Consider the following 12,002-nt stretch of genomic DNA (forward strand, 5'->3'; position numbering starts at 1 on the left):
ATTTCCATCCCTCCTATTAGTCAGCCTCAGTGCGACTTCTTTATATTCTTAGTTGAAGATTTCTGCTAGCTAGATTTCAGGTAGTTCTGAATAATAGCTGTTGTATAGTTTAGCTGTAATTTTGATGTGGTTGTGAGAGGATGCAAGGACCACATTTACCTATGTCACTATCTTGTGTTGTTGAATTTATGTGGAACATCTGCTCTTCAGTTTACTACAGTCCTCACCATCCCCTATTGTGCTCCAATACTGAGCCCAGATGTCAGCTGCCATTTATCCATTTTCACCTATGTTGGCTTTACTGGTTTATAACATCCACCTGACTCCTGCAGGCATCTGGGGTTGAGACCTCCAAGGTACTCATTGTTGCTATTTCCAATAAACTCTGTGAAGCAGGTATTATGATTCATAAAACAGTAGGCTCTGCTCTCAGACACCAGGCTCTATTGGCCTTGGCATGTGTTTATTTGCAAACTGGAGACACTGCTACCCACACACAACATTGCCTCTGAGAATTCAGTGACAAAATGAACTATCTCCCAAGTCAGTGGGCAGCAACCCTTTAGTGCAGAGGGCCAGAGAGTCAATATTTTAGGCTTTGTGCACAGTACAATCTCTGAATCAACTCAGTTCTGCATTTTGGGATGGAAACAGCCATAGCCAACACATAAATGAAGGGGTATTGTGGTGTCTCGATTATAAAAACAGGTGCCTGGCCAGATTTTGGCCTGTGGGTCACAGTTTGTTCACTGTCCTAAGTAACTGTCTTGTTCCTCTGCCACCCTCCTCCAATTCACTCCACCTATCTCAGTTACAGTAGTTATTTCAAAAGCATGGGCCCGAAAAATAAATAAGTAAGTAAGTAAGTAAGTAAGTAACCAACCAACCAGCATTTGCAATCTTCCTCCCTTTCACATAGGGAGTCACATCTGGCCCAGCATTTGCTGGGTGGATTCTCAGGAGTGGAGAAGAAAACCGCAAAGCTTGAAACTCCAGACAGGTCAATACGATCTGCACAATAAAGACAAGAAGGTAGAGGGCAAAGCAGAGTAATGGGAGATGACTGCAAGACTCAGGGAGGAGTTTGGAGAGAGTGGAGAAGCACATTTCTTTAGGGGACTACTGAGCACGTGGACAAAGTGCACAGAAAAACCAGCAAGCTGACTGCAAGGGTGTTGGGGAGGAGATCAACTCTGGTGTCCTCTGAGGGACAACAACAAAGATCTGGATTGTACTTTGGTTTTCTTGGTTGATGGATTATAGCCACAATGCTAATGCTCAGCAAGATTTGTGAGGGTTGCACATATGTTGGATTGTGTCAATCCCATCCTCAAAACTTTTCATGGCTTCCAATTGGACTAATAATGGAATCTCAACTCCTTACCCAGTTGGCATGATGGGCCCCTGCTTCCCTCCTGCCCTTACTTCATGCTATTCCCCACACCCACCATCCAGTTCCTTCCCACCCTGTTCTTTCAGTCTCAGGCTCTACATGTGCCTACCCCTTGCCTGGGAATGCTTTTCTCCTTGACTCTCTCCCTCCTGAAGAGTTATGCTGAAATGCCACTTCCTCAAGAAGCCCTCCCCAATCATCCACTCAGGCAGCCTTACCCCCATTATACAAATTCAGGTTTGCCTAAATTATTACCTATTTTCCCATCACTACATACTCAGTGCCCAAGACAGAAGATGGGCTCTGCTATTATAGGTGCTGAATCATTGTAGAGTGAATAAATGAACAATATATGTATAATAAGACACATACATTCAATACACATTTCTTCATCTATTCAGCATGTTTATTGAACACCTACTATTTAAAGGCCAGGTGCTGAGCTAGTCCCAGGTAATGCACATTGAGGACAGTGGGTGCTAAATACATGCACCCAACTCTTCTTGCTTTCATTTTTTCTACTTCTGGAAGGCCTGACCCCGGAAATAGAGAAACCTCAGAAATGGGTCATTTCCTAATTTTCATTGCAGACCAGGAATTGTCAACCTCATCACAATGGAAATTTGGGGCCAGATAATTTCCTGTGGGTTGCTTATGCATTGTAAAAAGCCAGCAAGTAGCACATCCACCCAATCTGTGACAACCAAAAATATTTCCAGAGAACTAGTGATCTCAACTAAACTAACTGGCTGCTCTGGACCATAATCTCAAGCAACCTGCATATTTGAGACCTCACCCTCTCAAAAGACTCAGAAACAAGCCCAGAAGCTAGAAGTAGAATGAGAGACAGAGACAGAGAGAGAGAGAGACAGAGACTCCTGGCATGCTCCCACCTAAACATAAACAGTGAGCACTGAATGAAAACAAAGCACTCGAGGAGCCATTAAAGACCAGATCTGAAACAAGGCACAGCATAGGCTACTAAGACCACAAAGAATGACTGACCAGCTCCATTCTGTCACACACCAAGTATTGGCTGCTTCTTTACCACTGACACCACTGGCTCCCTTTACTCCACTGCCTTCTAGATAAAAATTATTCAGTTACCCAATCACTGTATTGTCCTCACTTTCTGATAACAATCAACTCCTCCTTCAGGACTGCCAGAAAAAAAACAAGATGCTCAATTAAATTTGATAAACAATGAATGATTTTTTAGTGTAAGTATGTCCCAAATGTTGCATAGGATATACTTATGCTATATCTGAAATTGAAATTCAAATGGGTGTTCTGTATTTTTATCTGCTAAACCTGTAACACTGCTTTCCTTAGAATTAACCAGCACAAACCCAAATCCTATAAGTCGCTCTGAACTCCCTCACACTGAGCCCCAAGTTGGTTCTTCTGGTTTGTCCCTGGCTGCTGCACGCTAGTAAACCAAATTCTTGCTGAACTATGTATTACTGCTGATTTTTTTAGAAGAACAAGCCCCACTTTTTGAGGCAGGAAACTCTAAGAAGCAGCCACCTGAAAGGGCCAGCTGTGGCTAGCCAGTAGAGGACACACTAGGGGCTATGTTAGGTGTAAAGAGCAGGGAAAGTAAATCAAGCTCACATCCCAAATAACAAACACCCAACACAGGACCACAGGGGACATATTTCAGAGCAGGACAAGGCACAGAGCCTGCATTTAATGCTCCATCTCTATGAAATTCTATCCCAGTTGAAGTACAGTCACCATGGAACCAATACAGAATTCACAAACTTGGGCAAATTTTACATCCTCTCCATGTCTCAGTTTCTTCCTCTGTAAACTGGGTATAACGATAGTGTGAAGATTGGGTGTAAAGTGCTTAGAATGATGCCTGGAATAGTGTTTGTGAAACTAAACATGAATTTTACGAATGTGTTGAAGAAGGAAGGCTGGGCTGTGCCTGTGGAAAGGCACCAAAACAGCAGTTTTCACCAAAATGCAAAGGACATTTAGCAAAGGACAGGTTGCTCTGGTTTGTTCTTTTGGTAAATGGCAGTGTATACTGACAACTGAGTTGAAGAGACATTTTCCCCAAACTCTCTGTGGAGAGAGGAGGAGCCTGCACCTCTGAATCTTAGCACAATGAAGGTTGGAGCACCTGTGTGTGGATCAATAGTGACATCAGGTGTTAGAGACTGGGGGGTGGCGTGAAGATCTTATTTCTGTCTGTTAAGCTGAGTCCCCCTGCCTCTAAGGATCTCCAATGGTGTGTCTGTGTGCAGTTGTTACCTTAGACAGTCAGTTGGAGGGGCAGCTACATCAAGGGACTGCACAGAGGATGCAGGCACTCCAGGATCCAGGGGTGCCCTGCAGACTCCAGCCAACCGGCTCCCCCAGATGTCAGGCACCATGTCCAGCATCACAAAGCAGGCTGAGGGCTGCGGCATCTCCAGGCTTCCTGAAGGCACGTCTGCAGCTCCCCCACCACTGACCCTGATATCACAGTGAGTCAGGGATCCTGGGGAGTCTTCCCTATTGGTCAGGATGGGCAGGGAGAGGTTTTTACACTGAGTGAAACAAAGTCTAAAAAGATGAATGGATAGAGCAACCTAAAGTACACCAAAAGCTAGGAAGATAATTAGATAAAGAAAAGAAGCCCCCCTCTCCCTATCCCTATAAGAACTGAGGGCTTGAGCAGGAAGGCAGCTGAACCTGTGTTTTTGGTTACACAATCACTTTGAGTGAGCAAATAAAAGTGAGGATATAGTGGGAAAGCAGACAGACAAAAACAGAACATCTTATCAGATGGTGGCAATAACACCAAAGCTTACAGAAAACAAGTGACTGAACTCATCAAAGCACTATGTCTGAACTAATTGTTGAAACCAAAGGGTCCTTTTGACTTAGATTGAATTTAGTTTTAAATCCTAGCTCTAGGAATCATCTCTCTCTCTCCCTCCCTTTCTCTCTCCCTCATTCCCTCCTCCCCCTTCTCCCTCTCCCAAGACCTACCCTGTCCCCTAGGATAATCAGCAACCCCCTCTCCAGGCAGAGACAGTAGCCCAGAAATGACCAGTGGTTACAAATTCTGGACCTCTGGCAGGCTAATGATAACATCTTGACCTAAATTATGTTTCCAATCTTGAGCCCTAAGGCGAAATGGCCCATGGCTACTTTCCCAGGGGACCAGACAGAAGGAGGCCAGAAAAGACCTCAGAGCTGCCCTCAAGACCTCAAGAAATGATTCATCACCCTTACCTCACAGATCCCAGTATGACCCTCAACACCTAAACCATGGTGTCTCATGATTTTGAGCATTAGCTTCCCTTTCTCCTGCCAGGTGCAATTCATCAATAAAATACGTCAGTGGGTTTTACTTCTTCACTGCAATTCTCAGTGCCCAGGGTTTGGCTCTGCTAGTGCTGGGTGCAGGACCTCTTTCTGTTCTATAACACTGGTGCTCACAGCCCAGCAGGGAAGGCAATATTGCTCTGTTTTCTGGGTCGGGGCATGAAGCCAGGTCTAGAATGCAGACATTTCTATGCTTTTTGTATCATCCTGTTTACTTAATTTGTATTTCTAAGAAATTTCTAGGTGAAGTTGATAGCACACTTTGAGAACCATTGCCTAATAAGGCTGCCTTGCTAACAAGCTCTGGGCAATGCCAACGCTACCCACCTAAAGATGATTACATTTTGTTTGACTTTCCTATGTGCTATTTTTATTTCCTTGTTGGATTTTTACCAGTTTTGATTTTAACTCAGTAAACTTATTACAGAACGTCTTGCTAAGCCAACCACAAATACATTACTTGTTAAAATGTTCTTTGAACCAGCTTTACACCTGTTTCCTGGTTGAATAAAGTTCTGACAGAAGTTCATTCTAATTTGTATGAGAATCATGTTTTTCACTTTTTGAAAACCGCACATTAGACACAATAGTGCTTCAACTCTATATTCCCTCCTGGGAATCCTCCTATGATGAAAACTCAATTTCAACTAAGAAATATGTCATTAAGAATAACCAGGGGAACCTATTTCATTCCTGATTTTTAAAAACAAAGTTCCCTGAAGCAAGTGAGACTTTGTTGAGGCCCAATGGGCAACCTGTAATACCAGGAGTAGATGGCCAAAATGTGGTGGAACAGCTACTCTAGAAAATCATGAAATCCATTTTTTTCTTGGAAACAAGAACAAGAATTGCTGTCTAATAAATTCATAGCATCCCTACAAAGTCATGCCTGGGGTGGCAGTGGGGTGGGCTGACCTGCATCCTGGAGGTGTTTTGAACAGATGGTGAAAGCCATGCATCTGTATCCCACAAAAAGCCAGCCACTTCCCCAGAGAGTCACTATCCCCCTGACTTCCCCAGATGGGGTTTCCTGGGAGACCTCACTGGAAAAGGAGGAAAGGGATCAGAGTGGAACCCTCAGGAAGCCACATAGGGTAGGGATTCTACATGAGAAGGGCAGGCCAGGTCTGATTCCAATCCCTGCTATAGACTACTGAGCCCTGGCACTTGAGTCCCCCAGGACTCAGTTTAGATTCAATGTAAGCTTTTACTGTCCAGTACAGCAGTCACCAGTCACATGTAGGGCCTGAGCACTTGAAACGTGATTAGTGTGAACTAAGACATGCTCAGTGTAAAATATACACTGAATTTCAAAAGCATGGTATGAAAAAGAAGGATGTAAAACATCAATTAATATTTTAATATTTATTAAATATTGACATGACAATATTTTAGATATACTAGGTTAAATAAAATATATTATTAATATTAATTTTACTTTTTAAAAATGTAGCTCCTAGAACATTTAAAACGATACCTGTGGCTTGCTTTGTAGTTCTGTGAGACAGCACGACTAAGACCTGATCGGGGGAAGTGTCTAAGCAGAACTTATTTATGGAAAACAAAAGACATACAAATACTGATGTCAGGTATGCTTTGCAATATTATCATGAATAATTACAGATACATCAATTGCTCTAACTCTCTAATCACTATTTTGTTTCCACTGAAGGATGCTTAGTCTTGTCCTGGTCATAGGCTGTGACAGGGTGCCTCCCTGCACGCCTGGCATGGAACGTGCCGTGTATTCAGGAGTCATGCTGGAAGACCAAGGGTAGAACACTCAGGGGGATTTGCTGGCACTGGGCACCTGGCTGGTGTGGGGGCAGGGTTGGATTCAGGAAAAGGAGGGATCAAAGATTACTCTGAGGTTCTCTGCCCTAGTGCAGGACCATCTATAACTTTACCAGTCTAGTTAATGTATTTCTTACACAATCTCTTTCATACAACGCATCCTTGAAATCTGATAGCAATAGGTGTCCACTTCCACTAATTAGGTACAGGTGACTTTGGCTGCCTTGTCAAGGGCATCGCTGGCCTGCCTCATGTGTTTTCACAGAGACGTTACAGAGCAGGAAGATAATGTTTGTCACAGGTGGTTGAGGGATAACAAAGGCACTGGAAAGGACTGTGGAAAATGTGTTGGTCCAGCAGCACAGGATTTCTGTGGCCAGGGTTCCAGCATGTAATTCCACACGAACAATGGTCATGGGCATTCTTATTACCCCTGACTGCTCACACAATCTGTGCATTATCTAAAACTCTTGTATCCTGCAACTTGTCTGAGTCATTTTCGTGAGATGGGAAGCCACAAATCAAGGCTTGCTTCTAGTGGTTACCAACTCTGGTTTAAATGCACACAAACTAGATGGAGGAACATAATGAAGAAACAGAGGTCCAGTGATTGCCTTTCAATTATCTACACTTTACACAAAATCACATGAGCCCTAATAACCAAGGAAGTTATAACAAGCATGTAGAATTTAGCTATGAGCTAAGAATATAACCGAGAATGTTCATGCTTGATGGTGTATGTGGAGAACGGCACTGCCACAGCCTAAGAGTCGCTCCAAAATTTAGCCCTACCCGCCTCCCTAGATAACAGTCAATATCAGCTCACAAATCAAAGGCCACTTCCTCAGGAAAGATTTTTTTGGAGCCCTGCATTATGTTATATATTCTCACAGCCCCTTTTGCTTCTCACATTAAGCACTGTTTTATGACTTACTCGTTCAGGTTTAGTGTCATGATTATTTATTAATATCTTTGTTACCAGACTGAAAACTCCATGAGGTCAGGATGGCTTCTGGTTTTTCTCTTCCCTGTACCTACTACAGAGCCTGGCTTATCTTCAGTTCTCAGTATTTAAAATATAAAAAGCATGAGGAGTAAAAGAAGGCCCAGTGGGTCCTAGAATGTGCTGAGTGACAAACTGTCTTAACAAGTCAACTATAGCATTTTTAAAAATCAGTCAATTGACTCTAAACAGTCAATATTAAATGTCCAAAGGGAAGAAGGGAAGTTTACTTCATCCTTGCAGATAACTACATGCCTAAATTATAGAATAATTAATAATAACTGATAATACTCATTTAAATTATTATTAATATTATTCAAAAAACCTATGGCTTGCCATAGTAATGAATAACAATGGCTATTAAGAAGAGGAAAGAAAGAAGTACAGTTGACCCTTGAACAACATAAGATCAGAGGAGTCGGACTTCCAGCCAGGATGGAGGCATAGGTGGAAATACTGTGCCTCCTCGCACAATCAAAATTAAGGACAACAAAGATTTAGAAACAAAAACACAACCAGAACAGACAGAAAAGTGAACTGTACAGAAGTCCAACAACCATTCATCCAGAACAGTAAGAGAGGTGAAGAGGGGTCACAGCAGGAAAAAGTGGTGCCTGGCAGACCTGGGAGTGCAGGAAGCTGCTGGCAGACTCCAGGTGCAGGGAGGCAATGAGCAGACCCAGTGAGGGACATGAGGAGTGTGGCTGACCACAGTCAAACATTAGCACACAGATAAGCCAGGCAAAAACAGGCAGTAAGACAGATCGCGCAACCCAGCAACCCAGGGTCCCAGTGCAGGGAAATAAAGCCTAAAAGCACTGATTGAAAACACTTGTGGGGGCTGAGGTCCTGGGAAAGACTCCCAGCCTCACAGGAGAGTTCGTTGAAGAGACACACAGGGTCCTAGAACATACACAAGCCCATCCACCTGGGAACCAGCACCAGAAGGGCACAATTTGCTTGGGGAAAGTGGCAGAAGGGACTGAAATTCGAGCAGAGCAAGCACCATTGTTCCCTCTCGGATAGCACCACCACATACAGTGTCACAACCCAGTGACTGGGTTGCCCCACCCTGGTGAACACCTAAGGTTCTGCCCCTCACACATAACAGGCAGGACCAAACCAAAAAACTATGGCTCAAATGGAAGAATAAATCAAAGCCCCAGAGCCAATACTTTTAAGCAACCAGGAGATAGACAACCTATCAGATGCACAGTTCAGAATACTGCTGATCAGGATGCTCACAGAACTGGTTGATTTTGGTCTCAAATTAGATGAAAAAATGAAGGCTACACTAAGTGAAATGAAGGGAAATACACAGGGATCCAATAGTGATCGAAAGAAAACTGGGACTCAGATCAAGGGAGTGGACCAGAAGGAAGAAGGAAACCAAACAGAAAAGAATGAAGAAGCAAGAATTCAAAAAAATGAGGAGAGGCTTAGGAACCTCCAGGACATCTTTAAACATTCCAACCTCCAAATTATAGGGGTACCAGAAGGGGAAGAGGAATAGCCACAAGTGAAAAACTTATTTGAACAAGTTATAAAGGAGAACTTCCCCAATCTGGCAAAGGAAATAGACTTCCAGGAAGTCCAGGAAGCTCAGAGAGTCCCAATGAAGGTGGACCCAAGAAGGAACACACCAAGGCACATCATAATTACCTTAGCCAAGGTTAAAATGAAGGAGAGAATCCTAGAAGCAGCAAGAGATAAGAAGAGAGTCACCTACAAAGGAGTTCCCATCAGACTGTCAGCTGATTTCTCAAGAGAGACTCTACAGGCAAGAAAGGGCCGGAAAGAAGTATTCCAAGTCATGAAATGCAAGAACCTACATCCAAGATTGCTTTATCCAGCAAAGCTTTCATTTAGAATGGAAGGGAAGATAAAGTGCTTCTCAGATAAGGTCAAGTTCAAGGAGTTCATCATCACCAAGCCCTTATTATATGAAATGTTAAAGGGACTTATCTAAGAAAAAGAAGATCAAAAATATGAACAGTGAAAGGACAGCAAACTCATAGGTATTAACAACCACACCTAAAACAAGAGCAAACTAAGTGGACACCTATAACAGGAACAGAACCACAGTAATGGAGATCACATGGAGGGTTAGCACCAGGGGAGTGGGAAGAAGAGTAGGGGAGAAGGTACAGAGAATAAGTAGCATAGATGGTGGGGAGGAAATAGACAGGGGGAGGGCAAGAGTAGTGTGGGAAATGCAGAAGCTAAAGAACTTATAACACATGGACATAAACTAAAGGCGGCGGGGGGGGGGGAATGTGGGTGGGAGGGGGTGTGAAGGGAGGAGGGGAATGAATGGGGGGAATAGGACAACTGTAATGGCATAATCAATAAAATATATTTTTTAAAAAAAGATCAGAGGAGTCAACCCCTGAGCAGTTGAAAACAGACATATAACTATTGACTACAGTCAGCCCTTTGAATCTGTAGATTCAACAACCTTGAATAGAAAATAGTATTTTCAACCCATGGTTGGTAAACCCCTGGATACAAAGGGCCAACTACATTTATTGCAAAAAATCTACATGTACGTTGACCTATGCAGTCCAAACCCCTATTATTCAACTGTAACTATACCATTTACATGAATCATCTAAGTAAAATAGATTGAAGCTCTGCAAACAAAAACAGAACAGAAAATACCAACTTAAATAGAGCAGGTCAGTTTGCCTACATTTTCCTTAATGCCATTTGACTAAGAAAGATAGACTAGTAGAATTTGCCCTCAGCAGGTTCAAGCAGGCCTCTTACCTCTTGCTTGATTTATTCTTTCATAGGACATAACCCAGAAATACATGTTAAGTACTTTAACCTGATGTTCAACTAAAAAAGAAAAAATTTTCCTCAGGACTGTAAGAAAAACTGGATCCAAGAAGGCCCCTTCCTGAGGAACTTTCAAAGGCAATTTTGACTGTATTCAATTTCTTCATTTTGCCTTGACTTAAGCATAAGGTAGTAATTATGAACTACCCAGTATTTAGGCTGATGTAGGCAGTGTCATGGGTTAAGGAGGGGATTGGGTTCTTCCTTTCCACCAAGATGAAATAAATATCTCAGCCTAAGACAAAATCCAGGGACTGGGGATGAGTCAGGAGCCTGGTGGGTCTAGTGTCTGGTTTACAGGAGACTTGAGGAACCCCTCATCTGCTTTATGAGGGTGGATGTTACACAAGTTTGACTCAAATTGAGTAAACTGAGAATTGTGACTGCTATGTCCACATACCTTACTGTTAGCACTGAGAACTGAGACCATCTGTGTCAACATAACTATTTCTTCCAGGTTGTTCTTGCCCAGAAAGTTAAGGCTGTAAACCAATAAATAACTTCACTGTTTGCTGTAGGAAATTCCTAGAGAACAATCTGTCCTGGCAAATAGTCAGCTCACCTAGGAAAACAGCTTGCCTATAAACAACGGTTTACTTGCCAGGACTCAAGACCCTTGTCTCGCTATATTCACCAATCCCAAACTATTATGTCACAAACTCTGCTGAAAGCCAATCACTTCTCTGCCTTGAAAAACACAGCCAGAAAGACTCGGACCTAGACCTCTAACCCTATAGATCTGCCTCCCAACCTTCCCTTGCTCAGATACCAGCAGGACTGTGCCCTGCCTATGTCCTCTCTTACTGCAGTGAGCTTACTGAATTTACCTTTCTTTTATCAGTAGGCTCTTGCAATGGATTTTTTGAAGTCCATAATTGACACAATAAATTAGGTTTGGCCTCTAGGAGGCAGGAGCTTTTAAAGGCAAGCTAATACATACTTAGACAACCCATCAGGTTTCAGGAATTAGAAAAAACTGTCCGTTTTCCTCTGTAATAAAGTTGAGGCTTCTATATCATTCCTCCTTTGAGGAAAGATCTGGTGCTTTAACATCTGCCTATGACAGACTTCAAATGCAAAATTTACCTCCACTTTTCTACTCTTTTAAAGGATTCTGTATTTTCCAAATTTTCCACAATTATTATGCATTATTTTGAGAGTGAAGGAAAGGACACAGAGCAAAAGCCATAAGAAGGAAATTTCTTCCCGAATGTAAATTAGAAATGACCACCAGTCTTAATTTAAAACATATATACACACAGAGTAGATAAAATATCCATTTAGACTTGTATCCCTTTAAGCTAGCAAGGTAACTTTATCCCGTTGACATCAGTTATGCATATAGAAAAGCTATATGTAGTTTTAATCACACTGCCTTGGTTTTCTCTTGCCTGATCTGAGGAGACCTCTGGGTGTTTGATAAAAATATACCAGTAAACAACATTCAGTCTAGGGTGAGGCCCAGGAATCTGATTGTTGTTCTTTTTTTTTTAAATGAGCACTAAGTGATTCACACAATCAAGCAAAATACAAAACACAGGGCCAGCAACACTGATTCACTGGGAACGCACCAGTTTCCATTGTAAAATCATTCAGCTAAAAAAAAAAACCTAACAGCGCTGAGCAGTTGACATACACACAGAATAG

At 42.5% G+C, this 12,002-nt stretch overlaps 1 protein-coding gene across 4 annotated transcripts in view; it reads right to left on the bottom strand.

The window, feature by feature from the left end:
- Window positions 1-12,002, bottom strand: part of RIN2 (Ras and Rab interactor 2) — a 241,542-nt gene that overhangs the window by 91,887 nt on the left and 137,653 nt on the right. The gene's annotated exons all lie outside the window — the stretch shown is intronic.

The sequence above is a fragment of the Sturnira hondurensis genome, unplaced genomic scaffold, assembly GCF_014824575.4.
Source record: "Sturnira hondurensis isolate 20B ecotype Veracruz unplaced genomic scaffold, ASM1482457v3 Scaffold0009244, whole genome shotgun sequence".
In the NCBI taxonomy this organism is placed as follows: Eukaryota; Metazoa; Chordata; class Mammalia; order Chiroptera; family Phyllostomidae; genus Sturnira; species Sturnira hondurensis.